This window comes from Chiloscyllium plagiosum, unplaced genomic scaffold (genome assembly GCF_037043375.1).
Source record: "Chiloscyllium plagiosum isolate Xiang-an unplaced genomic scaffold, Cpla_swu_hap1 HiC_scaffold_42, whole genome shotgun sequence".
Classification (NCBI taxonomy): domain Eukaryota; kingdom Metazoa; phylum Chordata; class Chondrichthyes; order Orectolobiformes; family Hemiscylliidae; genus Chiloscyllium; species Chiloscyllium plagiosum.
The window spans coordinates 89,243,013-89,257,611 of NW_028270180.1; the positions used below are offsets into that span (position 1 = coordinate 89,243,013).

Here is a 14,599-nt window from a genome sequence, read left to right on the forward strand (position 1 = left end):
AATGATGATTGAGGTATATCAAACTCACATTATTTCATGACTTTTTCCTCTGAGTTCTTCAATGAATAAACTTGTTTTATTATCTGAATAACTATGTATCATGTGATTTGTTACGCAGAAAATATTTCATTAGGATCTAGGTGAACTATTAAGAAGTGTTCATTTTTAAAATTTAGGCAGCTTGATTGTTAAGCAAGAAAACGTTAGCGTTTTATTCCCACTGAATCATTGCTCTATAAAGGATAACAAGCTTTTTAACGTTTGTGGGCACTGAATATATGGAGATCAATTCTGAAGGAAAAAAAAAACCTCGTCAGTAATGGAGTAATTGCTTCTGGTCACTCTTCAGGCTATAGAGACTCGGAAAGAAATGAGCTGGCCAAAGTTAGCAACATCATTTGGATGGACTATGCTCATTGGGGAAACTTGCAAGATCTGTAGAAGAAACTCCTATTTCAGAGTGTATGCAATAAACCTGAATATTGTTATTTTTTTCACAGAGCTTGGGACCTGACTGGAGCAGCAATGAACCCTTTATTGTTTCTCAAATTTCCGAGCTTGCCAAATTATTGTTGGTAAATGCAGGTGACTTTATGAAAGCACATTTCACATGCCCCAGCTAGGAATTTGGTCCCAATTCTGTCAGTCCATCCATTCCTTTGGATAAGAGGTATTTTAAATGTGAGCACTCCATTTAACTATTTGAATTGAATACTTCAGTGGTTAAGTCCTCTTGGATTCTTAATTTATAATTACTCAATGTGAATTTTTGTTCCCCCTGAATTTGCCAAGCACTGGGCAGTTCTGGAATATTCCAAATATTTACAATAGATGGATTTACACTATTGAAGGCAAGCTGGCAGATTTGAATACCATTCGGGTCGTCAACAACAATACATAAGTAACTTTATGAATTGCTTACTGTACAATGGAAGCCAAGTGCTACTGAAGCCAGAGATAGTCTCCCAAGGATTCCAAAATCTAAACAGTGCATTCCAGATATGCTCACTGTCACCATCTGGGAGCAGTCTCCCAAAGTGCTCCCAGAATTTAGAAAGCGCACACACTGCCCTCCAAAGCTCAATCTGCTGTCACAGGCTTCACTCTTATTGTATACAATGACATTTATTGTCCAGTTCTTTAATGTGACAAATGATTTTACAAACAATTTAGAGAATACTTTAAATCCTGAAGAAATGTGATTTCAACCCTTTGTAGAGGTGAATGGAAAGTGTGATGTTTGCTTGACTTTGGCTCTATGTATCAGACTGAACTGAACCTTTAGCAAGATGTGGGATGTTTCCCACACACTTTGTTTAAAAAAAGCAAAGATTATGCCCTGAGATTTAAATGTTCAATCAGATTTAATAAAAATCCTTCCAAAAATTGAGTTTGACTACAGCTCCTGTAAAGAGACATGCTCTTGAACTTCAATTTTGTGACATGTGATCATTCTTTGATAAAGGTGGCTGTGTGTAACACTGCAGGATGTCGTGCTGAAGTGCCTCATTGGGTGGATGAGCTTTATTAATGGTGGAACTCGGCTAATTTTGAGACAGAATGTTACTTTGAGTTAAATATTGTTTTTAAACTGAGACGTGCTTGTGTAACTCAAGTGTGGAAACTATGCTCATATTTGCAATGAACCTTTCACTTTTGGAGATTAGCATTTTTCCGATCTGTTTTGTAAATAAAGTTCACTCTCGAAAGCACAGTGCTGGAGAACCGCAGGTCCAGCAGCATCTCTGAGGGGAATTAAACATTGTAAGTTTCATGTCCAGTGACCTTTTCTCTATTCAGACAAAGAGACAGTGAACTTGAAATGCAACATTTTTTTCTCTTCACCGATGTCCTCAGAACTGCTGAGTTTCTCCAGCACTTTGTTTCTGGGGTTCAGATCTCCAGCACCTGCAGTTTATTGTTTTGTTATAGATCCTATGATTTGACTTGGGGAGTGAGAGGCAGCAACTATTATCAACTGGGATAAAACTCCGCAACCATGGAAAACAAACACACAGTTCTTTATACTTTGCAAAACACGACTGTAAATAAGAAATGCAAATAAGCTCAGTGCAAGGTGTCATCCCACCGCCCTTGTCTCAAACTTGCTTCTCATCTTTGAGGACTAATCTGTCAGAATTGTGTTTGCTCGCTTCCTTTGAGATCACAGTCCACAATTGTCCCAGTTCTGTGAATTTTAATTTTGTCCATCCTAATCCAACACCAGCACCTGAAAGTCAAGAGTGAGGGAGGAATGCAAAATATAACAACAAAAGAACTAGGAACACGATAAGGCCGTCCTGCCATTCATTAAGATCATGGCTGTTCATTTTGTGGAATCAGAACCATTTACCAACGTTCTCACCATATCCCATAATTAATAAATTATTTAATTATTTTTAAAAGAGTTATCTTAGCTTTAAAAACGTTTACTGAACTCGCATCAACTACTTCCCTGGGCAATGAATTCCATAGAGATGAAGAAGTTCCTTCTTAATTCAGTCTTAAATTTGCTGCCTCTAATCTTGAGGTGATGCCCTCTTGTCCTGGCTTCACCAGCCAGTGGAAACATTCTCTCTTCTTCTCTGTTATCCATTCCATTCATTATTTTATATGTTTCCCATTCTTTTGAATGCCAATCAATATAATCCCAATCTACTCAGTCTCTGTTAAGTCAACCCCCTCAACTCTGGAATCAATCTAGTTCACCACCTCCAGTGCCAGTACATCCTTGAGCAAGTCAGGAGACAGAAACTGCATGCAGTACTCCAGGTGTGGCCTTACCAGCATCCAATATAGCTGGAACATAAACTCTGCTTTTGAACACAATCCCTTCAGCAATGAATGTTAAAATTCCATTTGCTTTCTGAATTGATTGTTGTACCTGGTAAGGTAACCAACTCCCATTCCTAGACGTGATGGTACAGAGAACACCGAACGGAGATTTCACCACAAAGGTATACAGGAAAGCCACACACACAGACCAAGTCCTGAACTATGAAAGCAACCACCCCAACACACACAAACAAAGTTGCATCAAGACACTATTCAAAAGAGACACAACACACTGCAGTACATCAGAATTGCAAAAAGAGGAAGAAGAACACCTATACAAGGTATTCGCCAAAAACGGATACCCGCGCAATTTCATCAACGGATACCTAAGAGAAAGACAACGAAACGAGGACATGCCACAACCCAAAGGACTAGCCATACTACCATACATCAGGAGCATTTCCGAACTGACAGCCACAGTACTACTACCACTACGAACCACACAAACCAACAGCCACTCTCAGACAACAACTCACCAGAACGAAGGACCCGATACCTAGCATGAGCAAAACTAATGTAGTGTACAAAATCCCATGCAAGGACTGCACAAAACATTCCATAGGACAAATGGGAAGACAGCTAACGATCCACATCCATAAACATCAACTAGCCACAAAACGACACAATCAGCTATCCCTCGTAGCCACGCACGCAGACGACAAGCAACATGAATTCGACTGGGACGACACTACCATTATAGGGCAAGCCAAACAGAGAACAGCCAGGAAATTACAAGTAGCATGGCACTCATGCATGAAAATTACAACCGGAAGCGACAGGGACAGGCCACTATAAATACTGGCAGAAACACCACAGAAGCGCTTCACAGGAGGCTCCCTAGCACTGAGGATGTCACCTAGACAGGGGACGAAACGTTTGCAACACAAATTTCCAGCTCGGGAAATAAAACCACAACAACGAGCACCCGAGCTACAAATCTTGTCCCAAATTTTGAAGTCTCCAGTCTGGACAAGGGCGTGGGTTCGAATCCCACCGCTGCCATTTCTGCTGACAGGCTCCAACGATGGAGCTTCTTAAAATACTGTTACGATCCCAGCTGTTTTGAAGTTTAAAAAGAAGAAAAATGGCTTTGCTTCGCGGGGAATTAACTGTGGTGTGGGGAAGGGTGTGGGGAAGTGTCTGTGCTGTCATGATCGTGTTCGCCTCCTGTGCGGAAAATCGCCAGCACCTCGACTGTTGCTCGATGTTCCAGGCATTTTGAATTTTTACTGGAAACGAATGGAGATTGTTACTTCATCGCTGTTGTGAAACAAAGTCCACCGGTGACTCGACTCATCGTTATTTGGTTTTCTGGCCAATGGGAAAATCGTTCCAATGAATTTCGATGTCATATGTTATTACATTTCTCCCATTTCCTTCATTTCCATTCTGGACACATTGGAAGGGAAAGGTAATTTATTCGAGACTGTGATTGGTGAAATTCACTTAATACGGCCAATTCTTATTATGTTCTTTCTTTCTCTCTTTTCAACATTGTCTGGAAAGTGGTGGTGCACAAAGGCTGCAGTATGTTTGAAAGAGTCGTTTGGAATTGCCCTGTTGTTAGTTGTGAGATTACTTTATGACTCATGCCCTCTGACTGTATCACATTTAGCATTCAAGCATCTCTGTGTCTGAAAATGCATGAGGTATGCCAGTTTTGTTTGTGTTCCGTGTTAAACGCTTTCTGTTTTGCGATTCGCTCAATACATTTCGAGTTAACAGGGTTTCTGAGGTAACTTCCAGCAGCCAAAATCCTCAGCTGAGGATCTGGGAAAATGTCAGAGAGTATGGTCAGTCGGAGCTGAAGTAAGGAAGTCGTTCGTTTCTGCAGTGTTTCACAATACTACCTTTCCCGTGAGCAGTCGAACAGATTAAATGATTGTGCCACAGACTGCGATGGCAAACTCCGCTAAAAAGTAATCCTTTAAAGCCGGTGGAAGCAACACGACGTTATTGGGGTACACCGTGGAAACAGATACTTCGGTGTATCTCGTCCATGCTCACCACATAGCCAAAATTAAACAAGTCCCGTTCCCCAGCATTTGGCCCCAATCCCTCTAAACGCATCCTATCCAGAAACTCACCCGATTACCTTTGCAATTTTCTGAGTGTAATAGCCTCCTCCACTTCCTCTGGTAATTCATTCCATACACGCACAACCTTCTTTGTGGGAAATGTGCCTCAGGTCCTTTGTCACTTTCAGCCCACTCACCTTAAACCTATGCTGTCGAGTTTTCAACTCACACCAACTTGGGTAAAACACGTAAATACTCAGTTTACCACCCTTCCATAAGGTCATGTCGCAGCTGTTACGCTGCAGGGAAAGTAGTCCCAGCCTATTCCACCTCGCCCTACGGTACAAACATCGACGACATCTTTATCTATATTTTGTCATCAATTTAACGTGTCTTTTTTTTACGTTTACACAGACTCCACATCATCCGACGCTATGTCATTCAATACCATAGATTTAATTTTGATCTTAACTAACAAGGCAACCCCAACCCCTCTGACCACCTCTCTGTCTTTTCGATAAGTTGAAAAACCATGGAGGTTTAACTGCCAGTCCTGACCCCCCTGTAACCAAGTCTCTGTGATGCCTACTACATCATAATCATTCACTATTATCTGTGCCATTAGTTCATCGGCTTTGTTGTGTATGCTACGAGCATTCAGGTAAAATGCCTTAATGCTAACTTCCTTATCATTAGAGATGTTGGAAGTCATATGTCCTAAGTTATCCTTGCTTTTTACTGCATTCTCAGTCTGCCTCAATTTTAAATCCGCCTGGAAACATTCTATCCTGCTGCTTATCTTGCCATTTACCTCCATACTCCCTGTCGCTTTCACTTTTCCTTCCCCCCAACTCAGAAGTTTAAAGTCCTACTTACCACCCTATTTATCCTCTTCGCAAGAACATTGGTACCTGATCGGTTCAGGTGGAGACCATCCCAACGGTACAGATCCCCCCTGTTCCAAAACTGATGCCAATGCCCCATGAAGTAGAATCCCTCTTTCCCACACCAATCCCTTAGCCACGTGACAATCTCGGATTGTCATGTGACCTCACGTTCTCGGATCGTCATGTTACCTCCGGTTTTAGGGTGGAGAACATTCTTTGGGACTCTTATTCTGAAAAAAAAACAGACACAGTGATGAAACTATGCTGCACGGTATGATGTGGATAACGGCCTGCTCAGGTTTGTGCATTTTCCCTGTAGTCCGGTGTGTTTCGTGTTCCGTGTAAACGTGAAAGTCGTCCTGTTTCGAGCAATGGGTGAAATCATTGAGCAAAGCAAGAATGGAAATTCCAGTAATGTCAAGCAGCTCATGGTTATTTGACCAAATCATAAGCGAACCCATATTCTCACGCACTCACAGAAAGATTTGTAGCTGAAAAGAGTCTGAGAAGATAGATTCAGATTACCATTGATTTTTGTCTGGATTGATGGGCTATCAATATCTGCTGCGAAATTGACATTGTAGCTGTGCGAGTCCGAGAGGAATCATGGAACCCTTATCATGTGACTTTGCATCTGTTGTTATGCAGGAGCACAATTGGAAATACAAGAAAATGAGGCGGCGCGGCCTGCTGGTAGTGTGGCCGAGCGGTCTAGGGCGCTGGATCCATGTTCCAGTCGCGAAAGGGGCGTGGATTTGAATCCCACCACTGCCATTTCTGCTGATCAACTCGAACGCTGCAGCTTGTTAAAATGCTGTTTCGGTGCCCACTGTCTATTGATGTTGAAAACAAAAGTAAAATGGGTTTGCTTCCCAGGGAATTAACTGTGGTAGTGGGATACTGCCAAATATTTCAAAATGTCTCTTCAGTCATGATCGTGTTCGCCTGCCGCGCGGAAAATCGCAAACAGTTCTGCCGTCCCAGGCAAGTTGAGCTTTTACTGGAACCGAATGGAGACTGTTATTTCATCGCTGTTGTGAAACGAAGTCCTACGGTGACTCTACTCGTTGTTATTTGGGTTTCTAGCTAATGGGAAAATCGTTCCAATGAATTTCGATGTCCTACCTTATTGAATATCTTCCATTTCCGTCCTGGAAACATCGGAAGGGAAAGGTAATCTAATCGAGACTGTGATTGGTGAAATTCACTTTTTACGGCCAATTCTTATTATGTTCTTTCTTTCTCTCTTTTCAGCATTGTCTGGAAAGTGGTGGTGCACTAAGGCTGCAGTATGTTTGAAAGAGTCGTTTGGAAATGCCCTGTTGTTAGTTGTGAGATTACTTTATGACTCATGCCGTCGGACTGTATCACATTTAGCATTCATGCATCTCTGTGTCTGAAAATGCCAGTTTCGTTTGTGTTCCGTGTTAAATGCTTTCTGTTTTGCGATTCGCTCAATACATTGCGATTTAACAGAGTTTCTGAGGTAACTTCCAGCAGCAAAAATCCTCAGCTGAGGATCTGGGAAAATTTCACAGAGTATGGTCAGTCGGAGCTAAAGTAAGGAAGTCGTTCGTTTCTGCAGTGTTTCGCAATACTACCTTTCCCGTGAGCAGTCGAACAGACTAAATGATTGTGCCACAGACTGCGATGGCAAACTCCGCTAAAAAGTAATCCTTTAAAGCCTGTGGAAGCAACATGACGTTATTGGGGTACATCGTGGAAAAAGATACTTCGGTGGACCTCGTCCATGCTCACCACATAGCCAAAATTAAACAAGTCCCGTTCCCCAGCATTTGGCCCCAATCCCTCTCAACGCACCATATCCAGAAACTCACCCGATTACCTTTGCAATTTTCTGAGTGTAATAGCCTCCTCCACTTCCTCTGGTAGAGCATTCCAAACACGCACAACCTTCTTTGTGGGAAATGTGCCTCAGGTCCTTTGTCACTTTCAGCCCACTCACCTTAAAGCTATGCTGTCGAGTTTTCAACTCACACCAACTTGGGTAAAACACGTAAATACTCAGTTTACCACCCTTCAATAAGGTCATGTCGCAGCTGTTACGCAGCAGGGAAAGTTTATTCCACCAGCCTATTCCATCTCGCCCCACGGTACAAACATCGACGACATCTTTATCTATATCTTGTCATCAATTTTAAGTGTCTTTTTTTTTACGTTTTCAAGATGTCAATTACGCTGGACAACAACGAGCTATTGGAAACAAAAAGGTGAAACGTAGAACGGATTCAACTTTCAGTGCTGGACGCCACTGAGCCGGAGCACGGGCGGCAGTGGCTCGTTTCTGTAGTGTAGTGGTCATCACGTTCGCCTAACACGCGAAAGGTCCCCAGTTCGAAACTGGGCAGAAACTGTTTTGTTCTTCAACTGCAGCCTTTTACATGGACAAGAGCTGAGCTTTCTTGCATGCTTTCCCATCTGCAAACCTGCCTTCGAATTTGCTTGAACAAATCTGCTCTGGTATTGAAATGTAATGCAATTCCATTTAATTACAGTGCAAAGCGTTGTTAGGTTTTTCTCCAACCTGGTTCTGATCATATGCCATTCTGTTGGAGAATGTAGTTACCGCCTTCTGATCCTTCCACGAAAAGCAGTTCCGCATTTGCCTTCCTTGCGCCGACGGCTCGGTTCAAAGACAGGAAAGAAGCAGATGCTCTGGTCTCACAGCGCACCACGAATTCCTGAACTTGTCTGTCCGTCAAATGTACCCCAAGGTCGTCTCAGAAAGACCTCATTTGGAAGCTGTCAATCGTGATTCAACGTGCGAGAATTGGCACCTGATATCCTGAATCATGTTTTGGAGCAATTCGCACGTTCGTGGCTCATTCAATCAGCAACAGCAATGAAAGAAATTGCACTCTCAGAGGAACCTTTCGACTTGCGCATTCATAGCGTCGCTAGTATTGAGGTCCGCCCCGAGATCTAAGTCATGTTGGAACTGAAACGGTGGAATCGACAGAGAAGCTACAGAATGACATCGCATCCATTTGGTTTTCTTTAAATCACTGACGAGCAGGAAAATGTAAACGGGGAGGGCGAGTGGAGAAGTGAGGCAGTTGCAGCTCTGGTGAAATTCCTTCTTTGTGATTCACTCAGCAACCAGAGACGTGAAGGTGACTCAGGCGTGAAAGCTCTTCACATCGAGAACAAAGAGCACTCAAGGGCAGTTAGCACCTCTTCCGGAGTGAGGGTGGGGTGAGGTAATTACCTTTTGACTTCTGTTACTATGTTCAGAAAGTGCCGTTTTGATTGAGGTGAACAGAAACTGCATTTCTGAAAAGCACCATGGAATTTAGCAAAATTTATTGAGTCGCTTGTCGTCGATTCCCACATAGGTTTCCAACGCAGTTGGTATCCATGTGGCTCATGTCCAGGTGTGAACATCTCTGCAGCACATTGCACGGTTAAGGTAAAAGGCAAGGAAAGTGGCTTCTAGAACTGGCTCCGAGGTCAGAGCATTCTCACAATGTGATCTGTCGTTCTCGGATCGTCATGTTACCTCCGGTTTTAGGGTGGAGAACATTCTTTGGGACTCTTATTCTGGAAAAAAAAACAGACACAGTGACTGAAACTATGCTGCACGGTATGATGTGGATTACGGCCTGCTCAGGTTTGTGCATTTTCCCTGTAGTCCGGTGTGTTTCGTGTTCCGTGTAAACGTGAAAGTCGTCCTGTTTCGAGCAATGGGTGAAATCATTGAGCAAAGCAAGAATGGAAATTCCAGTAATGTCAAGCAGCTCATGGTTATTTGACCAAATCATAAGCGAACCCATATTCTCACGCACTCACAGATACATTTGTAGCTGAAAAGAGTCTGAGAAGATAGACTGAGCTTACCATTGTTTTTTGCCTGGATTGATGGGCTATCAATATCTGCTGCGAAATTGACATTGTTGCCGGGCACATCCCAGCAGCTGTGCGAGTCCGAGAGGAATCATGGAACCCTTTTCATGTGACTTTGCATCTGTTGTTATGCAGGAGCACAATTGGAAATATAAGAAAATGAAGCGGCGCGGCCGGCTGGTAGTGTGGCCGAGCGGTCTAAGGCGCTGGATCCAGGTTCCAGTCTCGAAAGGGGCGTGGATTCGAATCCCACCACTGCCATTTCTGCTGATCAACTCCAACGCTGCAGCTTGTTAAAATGCTGTTTCGGTGCCCACTGTCTGTTGATGTTGAAAACAAAAGTAAAATGGGTTTGCTTCCCAGGGAATTAACTGTGGTGTGGGATACTGCCAAATATTTCAAAATGTCTCTACTGTCATGATCGTGTTCGCCTCCCGCGTGGAAAATCGCAAACAGTTCTGCCAGGCAAGTTGAGCTTTTACTGGAACCGAATGGAGACTGTTATTTCATCGCTGTTGTGAAACGAAGTCCTACGGTGACTCTACTCGTTGTTATTTGGGTTTCTAGCTAATGGGAAAATCGTTCCAATGAATTTCGATGTCCTACCTTATTGAATATCTTCCATTTCCGTCCTGGAAACATCGGAAGGGAAAGGTAATCTAATCGAGACTGTGATTGGTGAAATTCACTTTTTACGGCCAATTCTTATTATGTTCTTTCTTTCTCTCTTTTCAGCATTGTCTGGAAAGTGGTGGTGCACTAAGGCTGCAGTATGTTTGAAAGAGTCGTTTGGAAATGCCCTGTTGTTAGTTGTGAGATTACTTTATGACTCATGCCCTCGGACTGTATCACATTTAGCATTCATGCATCTCTGTGTCTGAAAATGCCAGTTTCGTTTGTGTTCCGTGTTAAATGCTTTCTGTTTTGCGATTCGCTCAATACATTGCGATTTAACAGAGTTTCTGAGGTAACTTCCAGCAGCAAAAATCCTCAGCTGAGGATCTGGGAAAATTTCACAGAGTATGGTCAGTCGGAGCTAAAGTAAGGAAGTCGTTCGTTTCTGCAGTGTTTCACAATACTACCTTTCCCGTGAGCAGTCGAACAGACTAAATGATTGTGCCACAGACTGCGATGGCAAACTCCGCTAAAAAGTAATCCTTTAAAGCCGGTGGAAGCAACATGACGTTATTGGGGTACATCGTGGAAAAAGATACTTCGGTGGACCACGTCCATGCTCACCACATAGCCAAAATTAAACAAGTCCCGTTCCCCAGCATTTGGCCCCAATCCCTCTCAACGCACCATATCCAGAAACTCACCCGATTACCTTTGCAATTTTCTGAGTGGAATAGCCTCCTCCACTTCCTCTGGTAGAGCATTCCAAACACGATTAACCTTCTTTGTGGGAAATGTGCCTCAGGTACTTTGTCACTTTCAGCCCACTCACCTTAAAGCTATGCTGTCGAGTTTTCAACTCACACCAACTTGGGTAAAACACGTAAATACTCAGTTTACCACCCTTCAATAAGGTCATGTCGCAGCTGTTACGCAGCAGGGAAAGTTTATTCCACCAGCCTATTCCATCTCGCCCCACGGTACAAACATCGACGACATCTTTATCTATATCTTGTCATCAATTTTAAGTGTCTTTTTTTTTACGTTTTCAAGATGTCAATTACGCTGGACAACAACGAGCTATTGGAAACAAAAAGGTGAAACGTAGAACGGATTCAACTTTCAGTGCTGGACGCCACTGAGCCGGAGCACGGGCGGCAGTGGCTCGTTTCTGTAGTGTAGTGGTTATCACGTTCGCCTAACACGCGAAAGGTCCCCAGTTCGAAACTGGGCAGAAACTGTTTTGTTCTTCAACTGCAGCCTTTTACATGGACAAGAGCTGAGCTTTCTTGCATGCTTTCCCATCTGCAAACCTGCCTTCGAATTTGCTTGAACAAATCTGCTCTGGTAGTGAAATGTAATGCAATTCCATTTAATTACAGTGCAAAGCGTTGTTAGGTTTTTCTCCAACCTGGTTCTGATCATATGCCATTCTGTTGGAGAATGTAGTTACCGCCTTCTGATCCTTCCACGAAAAGCAGTTCCGCATTTGCCTTCCTTGCGCCGACGGCTCGGTTCAAAGACAGGAAAGAAGCAGATGCTCTGGTCTCACAGCGCACCACGAATTCCTGAACTTGTCTGTCCGTCAAATGTACCCCAAAGTCGTCTCAGAAAGACCTCATCTGGAAGCTGTCAATCGTGATTCAACGTGCGAGAATTGGCACCTGATATCCTGAATCATGTTTTGGAGCAATTCGCACGTTCGTGGCTCATTCAATCAGCACTCTCAGAGGAACCTTTCGACTTGCGCATTCATAGCGTCGCTAGTATTGAGGTCCGCCCCGAGATCTAAGTCATGTTGGAACTGAAACGGTGGAATCGACAGAGAGGCTACAGAATGACATCGCATCCATTTGGTTTTCTTTAAATCACTGACGAGCAGGAAAATGTAAACGGGGAGGGCGAGTGGAGAAGTGAGGCAGTTGCAGCTCTGGTGAAATTCCTTCTTTGTGATTCACTCAGCAACCAGAGACGTGAAGGTGACTCAGGCGTGAAAGCTCTTCACATCGAGAACAAAGAGCACTCAAGGGCAGTTAGCACCTCTTCCGGAGTGAGGGTGGGGTGAGGTAATTACCTTTTGACTTCTGTTACTATGTTCAGAAAGTGCCGTTTTGATTGAGGTGAACAGAAACTGCATTTCTGAAAAGCACCATGGAATTTAGCAAAATTTATTGAGTCGCTTGTCGTCGATTCCCACATAGGTTTCCAACGCAGTTGGTATCCATGTGGCTCATGTCCAGGTGTGAACATCTCTGCAGCACATTGCACGGTTAAGGTAAAAGGCAAGGAAAGTGGCTTCTAGAACTGGCTCCGAGGTCAGAGCATTCTCACAATGTGATCTGTCGTTCTCGGATCGTCATGTTACCTCCGGTTTTAGGGTGGAGAACATTCTTTGGGACTCTTATTCTGGAAAAAAAAACAGACACAGTGACTGAAACTATGCTGCACGGTATGATGTGGATTACGGCCTGCTCAGGTTTGTGCATTTTCCCTGTAGTCCGGTGTGTTTCGTGTTCCGTGTAAACGTGAAAGTCGTCCTGTTTCGAGCAATGGGTGAAATCATTGAGCAAAGCAAGAATGGAAATTCCAGTAATGTCAAGCAGCTCATGGTTATTTGACCAAATCATAAGCGAACCCATATTCTCACGCACTCACAGATACATTTGTAGCTGAAAAGAGTCTGAGAAGATAGACTGAGCTTACCATTGTTTTTTGCCTGGATTGATGGGCTATCAATATCTGCTGCGAAATTGACATTGTTGCCGGGCACATCCCAGCAGCTGTGCGAGTCCGAGAGGAATCATGGAACCCTTTTCATGTGACTTTGCATCTGTTGTTATGCAGGAGCACAATTGGAAATATAAGAAAATGAAGCGGCGCGGCCGGCTGGTAGTGTGGCCGAGCGGTCTAAGGCGCTGGATCCAGGTTCCAGTCTCGAAAGGGGCGTGGATTCGAATCCCACCACTGCCATTTCTGCTGATCAACTCCAACGCTGCAGCTTGTTAAAATGCTGTTTCGGTGCCCACTGTCTGTTGATGTTGAAAACAAAAGTAAAATGGGTTTGCTTCCCAGGGAATTAACTGTGGTGTGGGATACTGCCAAATATTTCAAAATGTCTCTACTGTCATGATCGTGTTCGCCTCCCGCGTGGAAAATCGCAAACAGTTCTGCCAGGCAAGTTGAGCTTTTACTGGAACCGAATGGAGACTGTTATTTCATCGCTGTTGTGAAACGAAGTCCTACGGTGACTCTACTCGTTGTTATTTGGGTTTCTAGCTAATGGGAAAATCGTTCCAATGAATTTCGATGTCCTACCTTATTGAATATCTTCCATTTCCGTCCTGGAAACATCGGAAGGGAAAGGTAATCTAATCGAGACTGTGATTGGTGAAATTCACTTTTTACGGCCAATTCTTATTATGTTCTTTCTTTCTCTCTTTTCAGCATTGTCTGGAAAGTGGTGGTGCACTAAGGCTGCAGTATGTTTGAAAGAGTCGTTTGGAAATGCCCTGTTGTTAGTTGTGAGATTACTTTATGACTCATGCCCTCGGACTGTATCACATTTAGCATTCATGCATCTCTGTGTCTGAAAATGCCAGTTTCGTTTGTGTTCCGTGTTAAATGCTTTCTGTTTTGCGATTCGCTCAATACATTGCGATTTAACAGAGTTTCTGAGGTAACTTCCAGCAGCAAAAATCCTCAGCTGAGGATCTGGGAAAATTTCACAGAGTATGGTCAGTCGGAGCTAAAGTAAGGAAGTCGTTCGTTTCTGCAGTGTTTCACAATACTACCTTTCCCGTGAGCAGTCGAACAGACTAAATGATTGTGCCACAGACTGCGATGGCAAACTCCGCTAAAAAGTAATCCTTTAAAGCCGGTGGAAGCAACATGACGTTATTGGGGTACATCGTGGAAAAAGATACTTCGGTGGACCACGTCCATGCTCACCACATAGCCAAAATTAAACAAGTCCCGTTCCCCAGCATTTGGCCCCAATCCCTCTCAACGCACCATATCCAGAAACTCACCCGATTACCTTTGCAATTTTCTGAGTGGAATAGCCTCCTCCACTTCCTCTGGTAGAGCATTCCAAACACGATTAACCTTCTTTGTGGGAAATGTGCCTCAGGTACTTTGTCACTTTCAGCCCACTCACCTTAAAGCTATGCTGTCGAGTTTTCAACTCACACCAACTTGGGTAAAACACGTAAATACTCAGTTTACCACCCTTCAATAAGGTCATGTCGCAGCTGTTACGCAGCAGGGAAAGTTTATTCCACCAGCCTATTCCATCTCGCCCCACGGTACAAACATCGACGACATCTTTATCTATATCTTGTCATCAATTTTAAGTGTCTTTTTTTTTACGTTTTCAAGATG

The 14,599-nt window shown here is 43.5% G+C and overlaps 1 long non-coding RNA gene and 2 other non-coding genes across 3 annotated transcripts in view; 2 read left to right on the forward strand and 1 right to left on the reverse strand.

Annotated features, from left to right (window-relative positions):
* The window catches only part of LOC148137979 (uncharacterized), a 658,828-nt gene that overhangs the window by 9,539 nt on the left and 634,690 nt on the right, over positions 1 to 14,599 (reverse strand). The window lies entirely within an intron of this gene.
* trnav-aac (transfer RNA valine (anticodon AAC)) lies at positions 8,042 to 8,114 on the forward strand. Its single transcript has one exon. It is a non-coding gene; the product is annotated as a tRNA-Val (tRNA).
* On the forward strand, positions 11,387 to 11,459 carry trnav-aac (transfer RNA valine (anticodon AAC)). The gene has a single exon. It is a non-coding gene; the product is annotated as a tRNA-Val (tRNA).